General features: G+C 35.7%; 1 long non-coding RNA gene across 1 annotated transcript; it reads right to left on the bottom strand.

Annotated features, from left to right (window-relative positions):
- Nucleotides 1-5416: 5416 nt before the first annotated feature.
- LOC136853125 (uncharacterized) lies at nucleotides 5417-15049 on the bottom strand. The gene is made up of 3 exons (XR_010857361.1): nucleotides 13841-15049; nucleotides 13349-13441; nucleotides 5417-7704 (listed from the first exon to the last, which is right to left on the bottom strand). It is a non-coding gene; the product is annotated as an uncharacterized lncRNA (long non-coding RNA).
- Nucleotides 15050-15594: the final 545 nt, after the last annotated feature.

Here is a 15594-nt window from a genome sequence, read left to right as displayed (position 1 = left end):
TATATATATATATATATATATATATATATATATATATATATATATATATATATATATATATATATATATATATATATATATATATATATATATATATATATATATATATATATATATATATATATATATATATCATCAATAAATACACTATTTCATATATATACCTCGGAAGGAATATATTTTCATATATATATATTACCGAGGGAATTTTTAGTTGATAATAAGTCCACCGACTGGTTAGTGTGTCACTGTAGTCCTGATTCCTCGTCCGTCGCTGGTTCGACCCCACGGGACGGTGGACTTATTATCAACTAAAAATTCCCTTTGGTAACATATATGAAAAATATATTCCTTCCGAGGTAGAGTGAATTGATATTAAAGGATATGATCGTTTGTAGTCATTTATATATATATTGTATATGAATCATATATGATGTGATAAATAGTCATATATATATATATATATATATATATATATATATATATATATATATATATATATATATATATATATATATATATATATATATATATATATTATATTTACATTATTTATGGTAGATCGTACACTAAATTCTGAGAGTCATCGTGGAAATCTATATTAATTCTTTCTGGGGCGTTTCGGGTATCATTTTAAATAATGATCATCCGCTGAGATATAACCAGGGCACATGTTTCTTATAAAATGGGAACGGAAATGTAATGAAGGAGCTAAGGGGTAAATGGGAAGTGATCATCAACCTGATGGTCACTTGGGGTTGACCAGCCTTGTCTATCCTAGAGTCAGGGAATTTCTCTCAAGCGTCAATTATGAGCAGAGATATTCGTCCTTAATCTGATTACTTGTCATTAACATTGTATGGTAAAGAAGTCGAAATTACCGATTAAAGTTTGACGTAAATAAAAATATTGTGCATATTTGTAATACTAAATCTTTTGCCTTCAACTAACAAAAGCAGACAAACTTTCTTACATCCCACAATGGAATGACAAATCCCCTTAACAATTCTATATAACTTATTGTTGTGCCCAAAAGAGTATGAAAAATATGTAATTTTTTATTACTCGGCCAATAACCATTCAAGGAATTTTACTTTCATCTTTGGTTAGGATTTTCCCGCTCAATTTATTTCAATGATTTTACTTTCATTTTAAAGGCGAAGATAGTTGTAAAATATATAGGAATTTTCAGTTGACTTACCAGAAAGTATGTGAAATATCTTTTTTCCACCATATAAGTCTACGATAAATTACCTCTCCAGTGATATATAGTTTATTGTTATTTGTCATGTGTTGGGCAGCAAAATGTAAGTAAAAATGTAAACCTTAAACTGTAAAATTGAAAAAGCCAGTAAATTTTTTTTTATTTTAACTGCTGATGGTAAAATTAATTTTCACTTTATTTCAATCATTATGCCTTCATTTTGAAGGCGAATACTTTTTCAATTTTTTCATTCTATAAACAATTCAAATAACAAAAGCAGTGATCAGAATGATTTGAAGGTTACTGTAAACAACAATTCTCAAGATGAAAAATAAATATCTGTTTCTGGTATGCATATTGCAAAACCAAGATTCATTTTCGCGTTAGTTACTATCCAGTAAAGCTATAGAGAACATTTGCAAAAAAGTTCTGAGTTTTCATGTGAAAGTGTTACTCTGCAACGTCAACAATGCTTGTATGCTCATAAAATGTTTATGTATTCTCTTGGGAGTTTCCACAAATTCTAATCTTATTTTTATTCTTTCCTCCTCTCCTCTGACTGATGGAGGGCCGCCATGCACTTCACCAATAATGCTGAAGGAGGATGGGCTTATAATGGCAGCTCTGCTTTTGGCTGCGAGGCCCTGTGCTGGAGATAAAGAGGTTTAACCGCTCTGGACTTTTGCTTCATGTGGTGCACCTTGAAACAATCCTGTACAGTACAAAGAGGAACCTGGCACTCAGCACACTGTTGCAACGTGTCTTTCCTGATGCTTTCATATAGCACACATGGCCCCATTTCCTTTGACTATGGAAATAGTGGAATGGGACGAGACGGTTCTAAGACCTGGTTGGTGGGGTGGGCTCCTGTTATTCCTCTTCCTTATGAACACCACATCCTGTGTGCTATAAGAAGAAGTGCTAAGAGCTGCGTCATCTTCTGGGACACTAGGAATCGGGATGTCACTTGACTCCTAGATCTCTCCGGGTATTCCACAAATGGCCAGTCATCAGTGGTCAGTCATCAGTGTCGAAGTTCAAGAACACCTTATATATGAGTTAATAAACCTGTGTGAATGACAGTTTCCAGCCGTCTGTCATTATGTTGGCCCTTTTATAGTTGCAGCCCGTATATGGACATTTTTTACGCTTTTACTGTCTTCGTATAGATATCTATCATTTCATCAGAAAATTCTAATTCCTTTGTTCATTGGAGGCGCTTCTTTCTTGCAACGAGGTGGCATGCCCTTTTCATTCACCTTCAATCTCCTATGCTTCTTCAACCTCTTTGACAGATATGTTCTTCAGTTTTGACACCTGAACTTGGTAACTTACGTCAAATAGTGAAGGGATAAAATAATTATGGTATCACAGGGAGGATTCTTTTTCCCAAATTCTTTCAATGCCTCCTGTGTTCTCCCTATAGTCACAGAGTGCTGGTTGTGTGAACGGCCCGTGTATGTTGTTCAGTCAGGCGGACAGTCATAGTAATTGTCCATTTTAATCACTCGACTCTTCATTATACTATTATACCCTCTCATCTCATTTTCCTTCAGCATCCATACTTCTCCTTCCATATACGTTTGGCTGAATAATCCTTGGAAGAAATTCAACTTCTGTAAATATATTATCCTTCTTATATTCTTATAGACACTATTACTTTCCTTGCTTCCCTTATTCTGTTACAATTCTTTCATCCTGTTTCATTTGCTTCCAGTTATGTATACAGATCAATCACTTTCATTTTCATAATGTCACATATTTTGGAAGTAATAACTAACCTTACAAGGCAACAAGAACAAAGATATATGTTTAAATTCCAATTTGAAGACCTCCTTCTTCCTCGTTCCTTCCTGTTCGAGTTTTCATTGGAGCTATTTTGAAATGGATTATGGCTATATTATTCCCTATTATACAAGGTCAGATAGGGTCATAACCTCCTTACACATCTGTTTTAAGAACTATGTCATATTAACTTATAACTCAAAGATTCCCCGGTAGCCATGGCCAGCCTGCGTACTGGGTCAGCACATTCTCTCTCTCTCTCTCTCTCTCTCTCTCTCTCTCTCTCTCTCTCTCTCTCTCTCTCTCTCTCTCTCTCTTTCTCGTTATCCAAGTCACTAACTGAACTAAGGAAGAATAGCAAACCATGACTACAATAAAAATCTGATTTATTCAGTAATAATCTAGCATGGCAAGTAGAGTGGAATCAAAACACGAATAAAATGGGAATATCTACATCCCAGAATTGTTAACCTAATTAGCCAAGTAAGAAATATAACATGGTGCCATCAACGTCAACCAGTTGATTTTTTACAGCAAAAAAAGTCAAAATAAGTCAACACGACCGTAGCCATGGTAAGTCCCAGTCCCCTCCATTTATATTGGCCTCTATTCAAAACATCTGAGGAAACAACAGTAAAAACAACTTTTAAAAATAGGCACAGAGAAAAATAAACGTGGGATGTTTTCCCACGTTACCAACCCCAAAAGAAATGCACATTATTAAACATAGTCAAATCACAAAATCAGTAACAATCAAAGAGACATAGCAGATAAAAAAAAAAATAAATGAGGAAAACACATTCAGCATGGTAACCACTGCAAAGAATCAGTACATATTAAACAAAGTGTATCAAACCAATTCAGGTTTTCTTGAAAATAAAGTTCCAGTTCACCTCACAGGCATTACTCAGTCCTCCAACCAAGTGGATCTTTTCACAAAGAAATCAAGACTCCCAATGTCTAGCCTTTTTCCAAAATGGAACATCCACACCTCTTATGACATGCCCATGAGAGCGCACTCATACGCGAATGATCACCGGAACTTGATGACTTCCGGAGGCATAGCCAGCACGCCGCCCAGGCTGTGCTGCCCCCTTGTCTCCGTGAAAAGCCATACATTACGCTAGGGCTTTGTCAGCACTGACTCGCTGTACAGGTAAGCACTGTTTCCATTTACCTTTGGCCAGAATGTCTCCAAGAAAACTGCCTAGCTAAAAGAACAAAATAACATATTCATCCTAAATGTTTTACAGATATTATTGGCAAGCGGCATTGAATCGAATTTGATTTTAAATATCTTGTGTCCTCACAAAAACATTTCATAAATAGGATAATGATATTTTCAGATTTTACATTAAATCCATGCTCGTACTGTCATCTTGGTAGATATAAATAAAAGTCAAAGATTTTCTATTTTAAATGCAATAAAATATAAAAACAATGTAATGTCATTAAATCATATTGATCGATATATTTCTTTGAAAAATATGAATGGAAACCCCAGAATTGACAATGTCAGTTTCACAAAGATTTTTATCAAGCATAATATGAAGCAGGTACAATAACCTTGATCAAACTCAAAAGGAAGATTAAAAGACAAACTGATCTAAATTCACTAGATTCTGGCTTAGATGCGATATGCATCCTATTGTAAATATGAAAATTTTTAATTATGCATAACTAACGGAAAATAAATATAATTTCCAATACATCTAAAAAATTTGATAAATATTGGCAAATAATTATATTCAATAGTAATTTTATATAAAAATCAAACTTATTTGATAAATTTAATGTACTCATAATTCAACCAGTAATTTGTTAGATTATAAAAGCTGTGTAACTTGAAAAAGTGTAACTGCAATATTACTCTGAAAGAAATAATATAAGCATAACCTTGCATATTGATGAATTTCCTTTATTGCAAATAGGATTAACTATAAGGCTAAGAAAATGTAAGGAATGAGACACATTGAGACTGATAAAATGGTAATGGTTCAAAGCAACAACGAAAATAAAGAGACATTATTTACTGACAAATCGCCTACGCGGAACAATACGTATCTATAGCGTTTCCAAGAACATTTTCCAGGTATCATCGATAATTGCCAGGAAATTATATAAATCAATTCGCATATTTACTAGCCTTATTGGTGTTCATACATACTCACAAATATTTATATAATCTAACTAAATTATTACATTTGAAGTAACGCATATGCTGATACGACCAATGGTAAATAAAAAAAATGCTTGTGTATATATATATTATGCGGTTTAGTTTTTCTTTGTTTTGCGTTGCACCACATATGAACGACCGTGTCTGTAGACTTCACTTGATAGTAACGCAGGGGACTCGGTAAGTTAGGTTGAAATTGTCTATTAATAATTTCTCATATTTCAGGAGGGGGTAAGTATTCACCGGGCACGGTTTTTCATAAGTTTTATTCTAACTCTACTATATCACACGGCCAGCCACCCTGGACTTAGAAATTTCTTGATGTTAAGAGAGGAGCGAGTGACACAATCCTACCCAATTTGGTTTTCAAGTAACTCTGGCTAAAAATTGATCAGAATGAACTCTGGACCTATGTTGAACAAAACTCCGCCTCCTTGAGGACGTCTACTTTACTCTTAATGGTTCAATCTTAACTCCCACTTTTGGCAAGGACAAATCAGGTCAATTTTGCTGACCTTTTCACTTCTTAGTCTATCCTCTAACTCCTCCTTCCTTTCTCACATCTTGGAGGTTTGTTATGGTTAGTCTTCAATTTACTTGGTCCCATGACTCATCATTTTAAACTATCAACATCGTGTCTCTCTCTCTCTCTCTTTTTCATAATCCCGATCAGTGAATCTCATACTTATTCACTGCATAACATCACTCGGTCACCTACCAGCATTGACTACAATGCAAGTAGATAACCAACTCAACTTGACTATAGTCAATTACTTCAATGTCAATGATTTCTATTAACAAGCAACAAATGCAAGAAATATTATAATGCATCATAGTGCTAACACAAACAATATAAGCATGAAATATATATCAAATACTCAAACTAAATGCAGAAAATTATGGCAAAGTAAATATATCAAATGCCTAACACTCTCTGGTTATCAATCATAAATTGAAAAATAAAAAAATCAATCATCAAATGTTCAAGTGCAAGTCAATGGTAAACGCTATCACTCTCTAGGAAGGATTCTGTCCATCATGTCTTTGATTAAGGTAAGCTTATTCAATATTAATTTCCTGACAATTATAAAAGAAATGAAAGCAAATAGTACCAAAAGAATGACATTTATGAATGACATAACAGGAGAAATCTCGGTCTTATATGTATGAAAGAAAGTATGAACCTCTTCTAGCTTTGTGAATGTCTCCAATTCCAGTTCTGAAAGTTGAAATTCGTTAATAACTGCAAACTGATGTACACTTTTACTGAAATTCAAACTGTACGTCGTGAAAACTGTTGGTTTGTAATACAAATTATGTAAAATGACCAGTTCACAAGCAGATGAAAATGAGTGTACGTTAATGAAAACTACTTCTGTTTTGTTTGACTTACAGTCAATCTTAGCAGTCAATCTGTTTGCTGAGAACACAAAAATTTCATCATCAATGATTTGAGCCTTGAAAGTTTCTGTAAACGGTATATATTTACAATGGTTCTTACCATTCTTGTTGTTTACAAGATCATCTAGGCAATGAAGAGCACTCAATGGTTCATAGAAATTCACAATGTTACAAACATATACACCATCATTAAGCATGACACATTCCCTGAATTTATGTTCGGGAATTTCAGTCACTAGGAAAGAATCATGCTGCAAGGCAAAGTGTCGAACTGTTCCTTCTAGTACAATGGACTTATTATCTACTACCATTGGGAATGGATAGACTGACATCAATGAGTTGACGTCTGGATTGTTGAAAGGGATCACTAGTATGATTTGATTGGCTACCACTTTCACTGTTATCAGGCCATAATAGTCCACTATATTTTCTACTAGTGGCTTCAAGTGATTGTTCACAACACATTTCTGAATAATGGCTTCAATTTCACTAGGGTTTATCAGAAAAGGCGACAGCAGGTTTTACCTGCCATCATGATTGCATTGAGTAATTCCTTGTATTCCAGAAGGAAATTACTTGTTTCTATGAGCAGTTGCTCCATCATTTCTGTTTGATGGATTTTAGCAATTTCTGATGAAACATTATGGAGGGCACTATTCACAAATTCTTTCAGCACTGTGATCATTTTCTGATTTTGATTGACATTTCCTATTACTTTATTATAGACAGTACCCTGCTCAGAAGCCCAATTTTCAAGTTGTGCCACTCTTTCCTTTAGCCTTTCAACATTACCATCGGTCGCCACTCCAAAGAGATTGTGTAAAGCGACGCCTATAAAGGGTATGAGTGATCGCTTTACTACTTTCCTTGGCATAACACTATCGATGTCCCTCTGCAACTTGGAGAGCATGTCGTACAAATTTCTATCTTGGACACTTTGTAATCCTGCCTGTATCTGATTGCTCAGCTGGCCTAACTGCTCTCTCTGATCGATAATGGAGTCCGTCTGGATCTTAACAATGGCTAGGTCCTGTATCATCTTAACCTTGCCATGCTCCTTGATGATGGCTCCTTCCTTAGTTGTACGAGTGAGTTCACAATTTGACTCACTGCCAACCACCATACAATCCATTTGCTGAAATAATGTTATTGAGCAGTAAAAATCTTATCAACTACATTTGTTTACCATTGCACTTGCCATTACCTTCTTCTCAAATTATACCTTGGGGTCATTGAAGATTCTATTTTATTATCTATCTTATCTTTATTGGACAAATCCTTTAACTGGGTAGACGACCAAGGTTCTGAATGAACTACTTTAATGTGGTTCCAATGTACAATGGATTCTTTCAAGGTAATTTCATGCATTAACTTGAATTTATTCAACTTCAAAACTTCTAAAACTCTATATGGACCTCGAAATTTTGGTGATACTTTAATATTAGGTCCTTCAAGAACATGATTGAGTACATAAACTTGTTGTCCTACCTTTAACGAGGGTATGGTGGATCTGTTATTGTAATACTTACTAGATTTTTATGTAACTCCTTTAATCTAGCCCTGGTGACTTTAACGGTCTCAGTACGTACGTCTTGTCTTCCAAGCAATATAGTCCTCGTAGTTGTACGTACGTCTGGGTGGTGCGGCATCATCCAAAAGTGAATTTGGCATTCTCTTTGGTAGCCATACAATAGGAAATGAGGAGTTTCTCCTATTGATTCATTTACTGTGTTGTTTAGAGTAAATTGTATGTCTTCGAGAGTCAAGTCCCAGTCTTCAGTGCTAGGGGTTACCAATGTTTTCAGAACATCCTTTATCTTGCGATTTGTTCTTTCTACTGCTCCATTTGAGCTTGGCTTATATGCTGTTATTTGACATTTCTGTATTTCATAAAAGTCACACAATTTCGTTAGAATGTCACTAGTAAATTCAGCAGCATTGTCTGAGAGCAAAACTTGAGGACATGAATGTCTGGTTATAATTCTAGACTTAAAGGCTTCTGCCACCGTTGATGCTTCTCTGTTTCTAGTTGGAACAATTTCTACGTATCTGGTCAAATAGTCAATGAAAACTAAAATCTGTTTATTTCCTCTGATGGTGTTCGGGAATGGACCTAAGAAATCCATTGTGACTACTTGAAAAGGATTTAATTCTGAAGGATACATTTCCAGAGGAGCCTTAACGTTGACATTCCCTTATGTATATTACATAGGGTACAATTCTGAACAAATCGAGTAGCATCTTCACTACATCGAGGCCAAAAATAGTTTCTAGTGATTGTTCTACATGTTTTCTTAATTCCAGGATGTCCTGATAACTTGTATGAATGGGTTAGTTCTAAAACGTCTTGTATTAGTGTATTAGGAATGTACAAACGTGAACAAGCATTTGGTTCGTCTGAAGTCTTGTACAATAACCCATCTATCAATTGAAACTCTGAATTTTTCTCACCTTGCAAGAGGTTACCAATTACTTCCTTTATTCTAGAATCCTTTTGTTGTTCTTGACGAACTTTGTCTAAATCTAAGTCTGTGATTTGACAACTGAAGGCGAAATTATGAGTGGTAATTTGTTTCTCGTTCTCTTCTTGTGATCTAGATAAGGCGTCAGCTAATGTGTTATATCTACCAGGTATGTATCTAAACTCTGGGGCAAATTCTAATACGCTAACGAACCATCTATTGAACTTCATATTATTGGTAAAGCCCTTTTCTTGAAAAGATCACAAATGGGTTTATGATCTGTAAGAACATTAATTTTATGTCCTAGCAAAATGTGTCTAAATTTCTGTAATCCCCAGACTAATGCCAAACATTCCCTTTCTGTTGTACTGTAATTTCTTTCAGCTGCATTCAAAACTCTACTGGCATAGAATACAGTCCTCATCCTTGTTTTATCCTTTTGCATCAAGACGGCACCTAGTCCTGTACTTGAAGCATCACAGGCTAAGTAGAATTCCTTCTCGAAGTCTGGATAAACTAGGATAGGATCTGTTATCAACATATCCTTTAGTGTTTTGAACGCTGCTTCCTGTTCATCTTTCCACTCATAGTTAGCATCTTTCCTAGTTAACTCAGTTAATGGTTTTGCTATGGTAGCAAATCCCTTTATGAAAGGTCGATAATACCCTACCATACCTAGGAATCTTCTTAGTGCCTTCAAATTTCTTGGGGCTGGATAATCTACAATAGCCTTAATCTTTCCTTCTTGCATTTTCAAACCATGTTCACTGATAACATGTCCTAGATATTCTAGAGATTTCTTCAGAAACTGACATTTCTTAATTTTTACCTTTAAACCGGCCTTTCTGAGCCTATCTAATACTAATTCTATTGTCTTGAAATGACTCTCTACATCCTTACTAGCAATTATTACATCATCAAGATAAACTGATACGTCTTCAACATCTCCCAAGATTTGCAGCATTAAACGTACAAACGTTAAAGGAGCTGAAGTAAGACCAAACGGCATTACCTCAAATTGCAAATGTTCTTTGTGAGTACTGAATGCCGTGAGATGCTTGGATTCTTCATCGAGAGGAACTTGCCAATATCCACTCAGTAAATCGAGGCTAGAAAAAACCTTGGCACCTCCTAATTGAGCTAACATGTCATTAATGACTGGCATTGGCATTCGATCAGGGATGGTGTGGAATTCAATTTACGGTAATCAATTACCATCCTCCATGTACCGTCTTTCTTTGGAACTAGCAGTAAAGGTGAATTATAAGGTGACTTAGAAGGTATTACAACTCCATCTTCCTTCATCTCTTCAACCATCTCGTCTACAATGGGTCTTTGACTTATTGGAAGTTTGTAGTTAGGTATATAAAAAGGTCTAGCACCATCTTCTATGACTATTTTGTGCTGCAGGACATCTGTCCTTCCTAACATATCTCCTGTTACTGCTACAACACTCCTATATTTCTCTAATATCTGTATTAACCTGTCCCTACAATGAGGAAAATCTGTATTATTTACTTCCCCTTCTAATTTAACTCTTGTGTCAGCTACAGAGACAAATGCTTTTTCACTTAGGGTTAGTAAAGGGTTAGTAATCACAATTCCCTTACAGAATTCTATGCCGGCATGCAATTCTAGTCTCTTGTCAGAATAATTATACACATAAGTCGTACAATTTCCACCATTAAGTCTTACTAGGAATTGTCCATTTTCACAAAGTCTGGTAAGTCTTCATTAACTAATAACACATCTGTATCACCTAGGTTTTTATCTGTTACAATTCTAAGACAAACCTTTGTCAGACCTTGTGGATGCAGTATAATGCTATTGTTTAATTTGAGTTTTACAAGATTATCATCGGCAGTACTAACTAAGCAGATCTCTTCTGCATTCTGTGCATCGGCAGTGTAACAGACATCAGTATCATCTGAATTTTCATCTTGTAGTATCACAGAACCTATCTCTGTCATTTTCAGGTTGCCTAACAGCAACACCTCATTGAGATACTTCTCTTCAGTATCTTCTCTTATTATTAAGTGACTACAATCTATTAGCGTGTCAGGATCGTCAGGTTGGGAAAAAGAACTAAGTTCTTCGGAGGTATCTACTTGTCGTGCACTTGAGTTATCAGGTTCATACCTGCTATCTGAGAATTCCTCCTGAGTGGCTTCTAGGCTTTTAAAAGTAGTTTGTCTATCTTCTCCTATTTCTTCTATCATTGAATTTCTACACACTGTCCTACCCGGGTTAGCATTAAATTCTATTTCTATCTGTTGGATGTCTACTTCTTCAGATGAGGCTGTCTCAGGTAAAGTGATCAAGTTTATCTGAAACTGTTCCTCTTCTTCAAGAGAGCAAACATTTCCTCTATCAATTTCCTTGATAGTTACTCTTCCATTGCTACAATCTAGTGTAATTCCACATCTTTTCATAGCCTGGAAGGAAAATAGAGCTTGAGCTGGAAAATATTTCTCTTCCAACACCACAAACTCTTCCCTGTATTTCTTATTTAGAATTTCTATCTCTAAATTGACATTGCCTATAGCCCTTATTTGCTTTCCAGCGATCCCCTTTATGGTCCTATAGGATTCTCTCATTTGGGAAAGCTCACAACCTATATGTTTTATTAAAGTGCCTTTATCTATGATACTTACAGTACTGCCTGTATCCAACAATATGGAACTCAGTACACCTTCTAAGTGTACTTGTATGATAGGCAACTCTTCCTGACACGTATTAAAATTCTTTACAGAAAACACTATTTCATTACTTCGAGTAATGTCTGTTGGGGACACATCCTTATTCACTGTCACTATTTCTCTCTGTAAGGATGGACCTTTCTGCTGCACTCTCTGTGATTGTCACTGAGAATCCCCTTTGATTTGGGTTACTGGGGAGGTATTTTGATTATTAGGCTGAGTACTTTGGTTATTTTGAGACCCTGAGAATTTCCCTGTTTGTTGTACCAACAGTTCTGGATTAAATGTCCTGTCTTATTGCAATTCAACACCATTTGTTTCTTCTACAATTCTGTGTTGTATGGTTGTTATAACCACAATTTCCACAACTTTGTCTCTGCCTATTGAACTGTGGCCTATTATTCCCTGAATTTTGGCCTTGACTAGCTCCTCTGTCCAGGAGTCCTGTTATTTCCAGTGGTATTCCCATTGTTACCTCTGTTTGGCGGCCTACCTTGATTGTTTCTATTTGATTGATTAAATCTCCTATTGTTGTTCCCACCATTTCTATCAAACGAATTTCTATTTCCTGATACCTAGACCTAGCTTGCCCTGATTGGTTTCTATTGGACTGATTGCTATTATTTCTTGGGTTTCCACTAGCTACGGTTCCCGTAAAATCTGCACTACTACTTGATGAATTCTGTTTTACTTTCCTTTCTATGTACATCAAGGTTTGTACAATTCCATCATTTGGCTTCCTATCACAGTACTTCTTTAAGGCTACTCTTTCTTCCTTACCCAAAGCATCGTAGATTGGTCCTAATGACATATATCTAAGTACCTTGGATATACTAGCTAAATCTGTTTCATCATCATCAAATTCATCCTTCCTTCCAACAACAATTCCTACAGCTTTCATATCTGTCGTCACTCTATCTATAGCTTCTTCTACTCTAGTGGCTAAAACTAAGTGATTACCCTCATATTTCTGATGATGGAAAGTTCCTATGTTATACCATGGATCTTTCTGTGCTTCTGGTTGCCAAAACTGTAAGCACTGTTTCTTGAATTCGTTAAACAGAGTAATATTCCTAAAAAGTACTGAATGAAGAACTGTATGTGCATCACCATGTTCCATACTAACATACAAGAGTGCTTCATCTATTTTCTTTCTCTCATCTGTGATACCAGCAGCTGAAATTCTGCTTTCTGTGTCTGCTATCCATCGATTTACACCATATTCTTCTAATCTACTTTTATCTACATTACTTGGGTCTACCGTTCCACAAAATCTAGTGGCTTGGGTTATTACGGCGGCTTGCGCCATGTTGGGATTTCTAGGTACAATGGAAGTTATTGGGTTAGTGGTTACAACTGAAGGGTTAGGCGCACTCGGTAAACTAAGTGGGGGACCTTGACTACGAGAACGTCTGGGTCTAGTATTACTAGGATCAACTTGTCTAGAACGTCGTTCAGGTACAGGTCTTAGGTTATATGGAGTCTGGTCTTCGCTTCTTGTCTGTTGCAGTCGGGCGATAACTTCGTCCAAAGTGTTATTCATATTAATTCATAAAATATTCAATGATTCCAAGAATGAAAAATTGAAAAAAAATTAATTTGAGAATCAGGTACTTACTTCAATTGCATGTTTGCTGAGTTGACTGTATCCCTCTATACAAAAAAATTCAAATTTTTCCTAACTCATTCCTTCATAGGACTCTCTCACAATCTGAAAAAGTCTGATATTAGTATTTATGTATACAATTGTTTGGGTTCCACTGCAAAATGCTGCGCCAAGTGTTTAACAATAAAATTTATTATGATAGAATTATTTAAACAGAATTGTCTCTATCACCAGGTGAACGAAAATTTCTATTTCGTAAAAAAAATTACTAAATATGAGAAAAAAAAATTATTTCCTTCGTACAACAATAAGGAAAAATTCTTCAGAATATTATTCAAAAGAAAAAACAATTTACTTAAATCATTTATGTTTAAAAAAAAAACTATTTGCGCACTGCAGGGAAAAATAATTATATAAAATTTCACTCACACAAAAAAAATTTTAATTATTCACAGAGAAAAAAATTCTCTTGATAATTCCCCGATACTAGGAATGAATGTTTACTATTCAATTAGCTTCGTGTCGCCTTGCACTTGAAGATCGCGCTGATTGCACTTGAGCGCAATTTGTCGTTAGCATCCAGCGATAATTCGGCACAGCTCGGCCGACTTCCAGTCCGTACTTGCTGAATTTGGCGAAGAAAAATTTTGGAATCCCTTCCAAATTGTTGATTGAAGGCGTCACTTCCCTTTCGAGAGGCGGTTATCAACGCGTTGACTTCTAAACTTTATCGCCGTTCCGAATTCTTCACTCTTTCGTCGCCGTCTTCCGCTCTCATTCGTCGCCGTCGTCGTCACTGCTCTGCTACCGCTACTTTTCGCTAAGTCTCCCTTTTAGCGACCAAAAATTTTTGGAATTTCGTGTATTTAAGTCCGTACACGATAGAAAAGTTCACTGAACTGACGTAGATATAAGCGACTTTCATACGTCCGCCAACACAGTTTGTTTTCGTCTTCTCCGCTGCTGCGATCGGCGTAGTATAGCGCGAGTTGCTGATTCTTTCTTTCGTAAATTTCGTTTTCTTATAAAAATCACCGCTGTTCTATGCCGTGATTATTACTATTGTTCTTATTATGTTCATATATAATTATTAAACTGAATTTCTGGTTGATCTTATGCGAATGTTCGGAAGTTTCAAACTAGGCAGAGATTTACCGCTGTCAATTTTTCATTCCGATCGACGCAAAAAGATTCACTGCTTCTTGGAATATTTCGTTCTGCTTCGTTTCCCTTCTGCTACAGTGTTGATGTTGTATTGGTGTTTCTAGTGCTGAAGACCGTCTTGAGATTATTTGCGCTGTTAAATTGAGAGTTAGTTTAAGCGCCGTCACTGCTCACTCTCTGTAAATTTCTCTAGGGCCGTGAACTTTAATGTTTTTTCAAATGTGCGCTGGGCGAAATCCCACCGCTGCCACCAAATTATATTATGCGGTTTAGTTTTTCTTTGTTTTGCGTTGCACCACATATGAACGACCGTGTCTGTAGACTTCACTTGATAGTAACGCAGGGGACTCGGTAAGTTAGGTTGAAATTGTCTATTAATAATTTCTCATATTTCAGGAGGGGGTAAGTATTCACCGGGCACGGTTTTTCATAAGTTTTATTCTAACTCTACTATATCACACGGCCAGCCACCCTGGACTTAGAAATTTCTTGATGTTAAGAGAGGAGCGAGTGACACAATCCTACCCAATTTGGTTTTCAAGTAACTCTGGCTAAAAATTGATCAGAATGAACTCTGGACCTATGTTGAACAAAACTCCGCCTCCTTGAGGACGTCTACTTTACTCTTAATGGTTCAATCTTAACTCCCACTTTTGGCAAGGACAAATCAGGTCAATTTTGCTGACCTTTTCACTTCTTAGTCTATCCTCTAACTCCTCCTTCCTTTCTCACATCTTGGAGGTTTGTTATGGTTAGTCTTCAATTTACTTGGTCCCATGACTCATCATTTTAAACTATCAACATCGTGTCTCTCTCTCTCTCTCTCTCTTTCATAATCCCGATCAGTGAATCTCATACTTATTCACTGCATAACATATATATATATATATATATATATATATATATATATATATATATATATATATATATATATATATATATATATATATATATAGTTTTAAATATATATATATATCAAACGTGTCATATAATGGTGCTTTTAATAACAGTCTTATCCGGGTTCCATTAATGCATTTCCATTTAATTACCTACAGTGCACTTCACTTCCAGTATATTTTTTTTTTTACCTTGAC

This window comes from Macrobrachium rosenbergii, chromosome 26, assembly GCF_040412425.1.
Source record: "Macrobrachium rosenbergii isolate ZJJX-2024 chromosome 26, ASM4041242v1, whole genome shotgun sequence".
Lineage (NCBI taxonomy): Eukaryota > Metazoa > Arthropoda > Malacostraca > Decapoda > Palaemonidae > Macrobrachium > Macrobrachium rosenbergii.
Note: the sequence above shows the minus strand (reverse complement) of the source record. Positions and strands in the feature narration are given on the sequence as shown.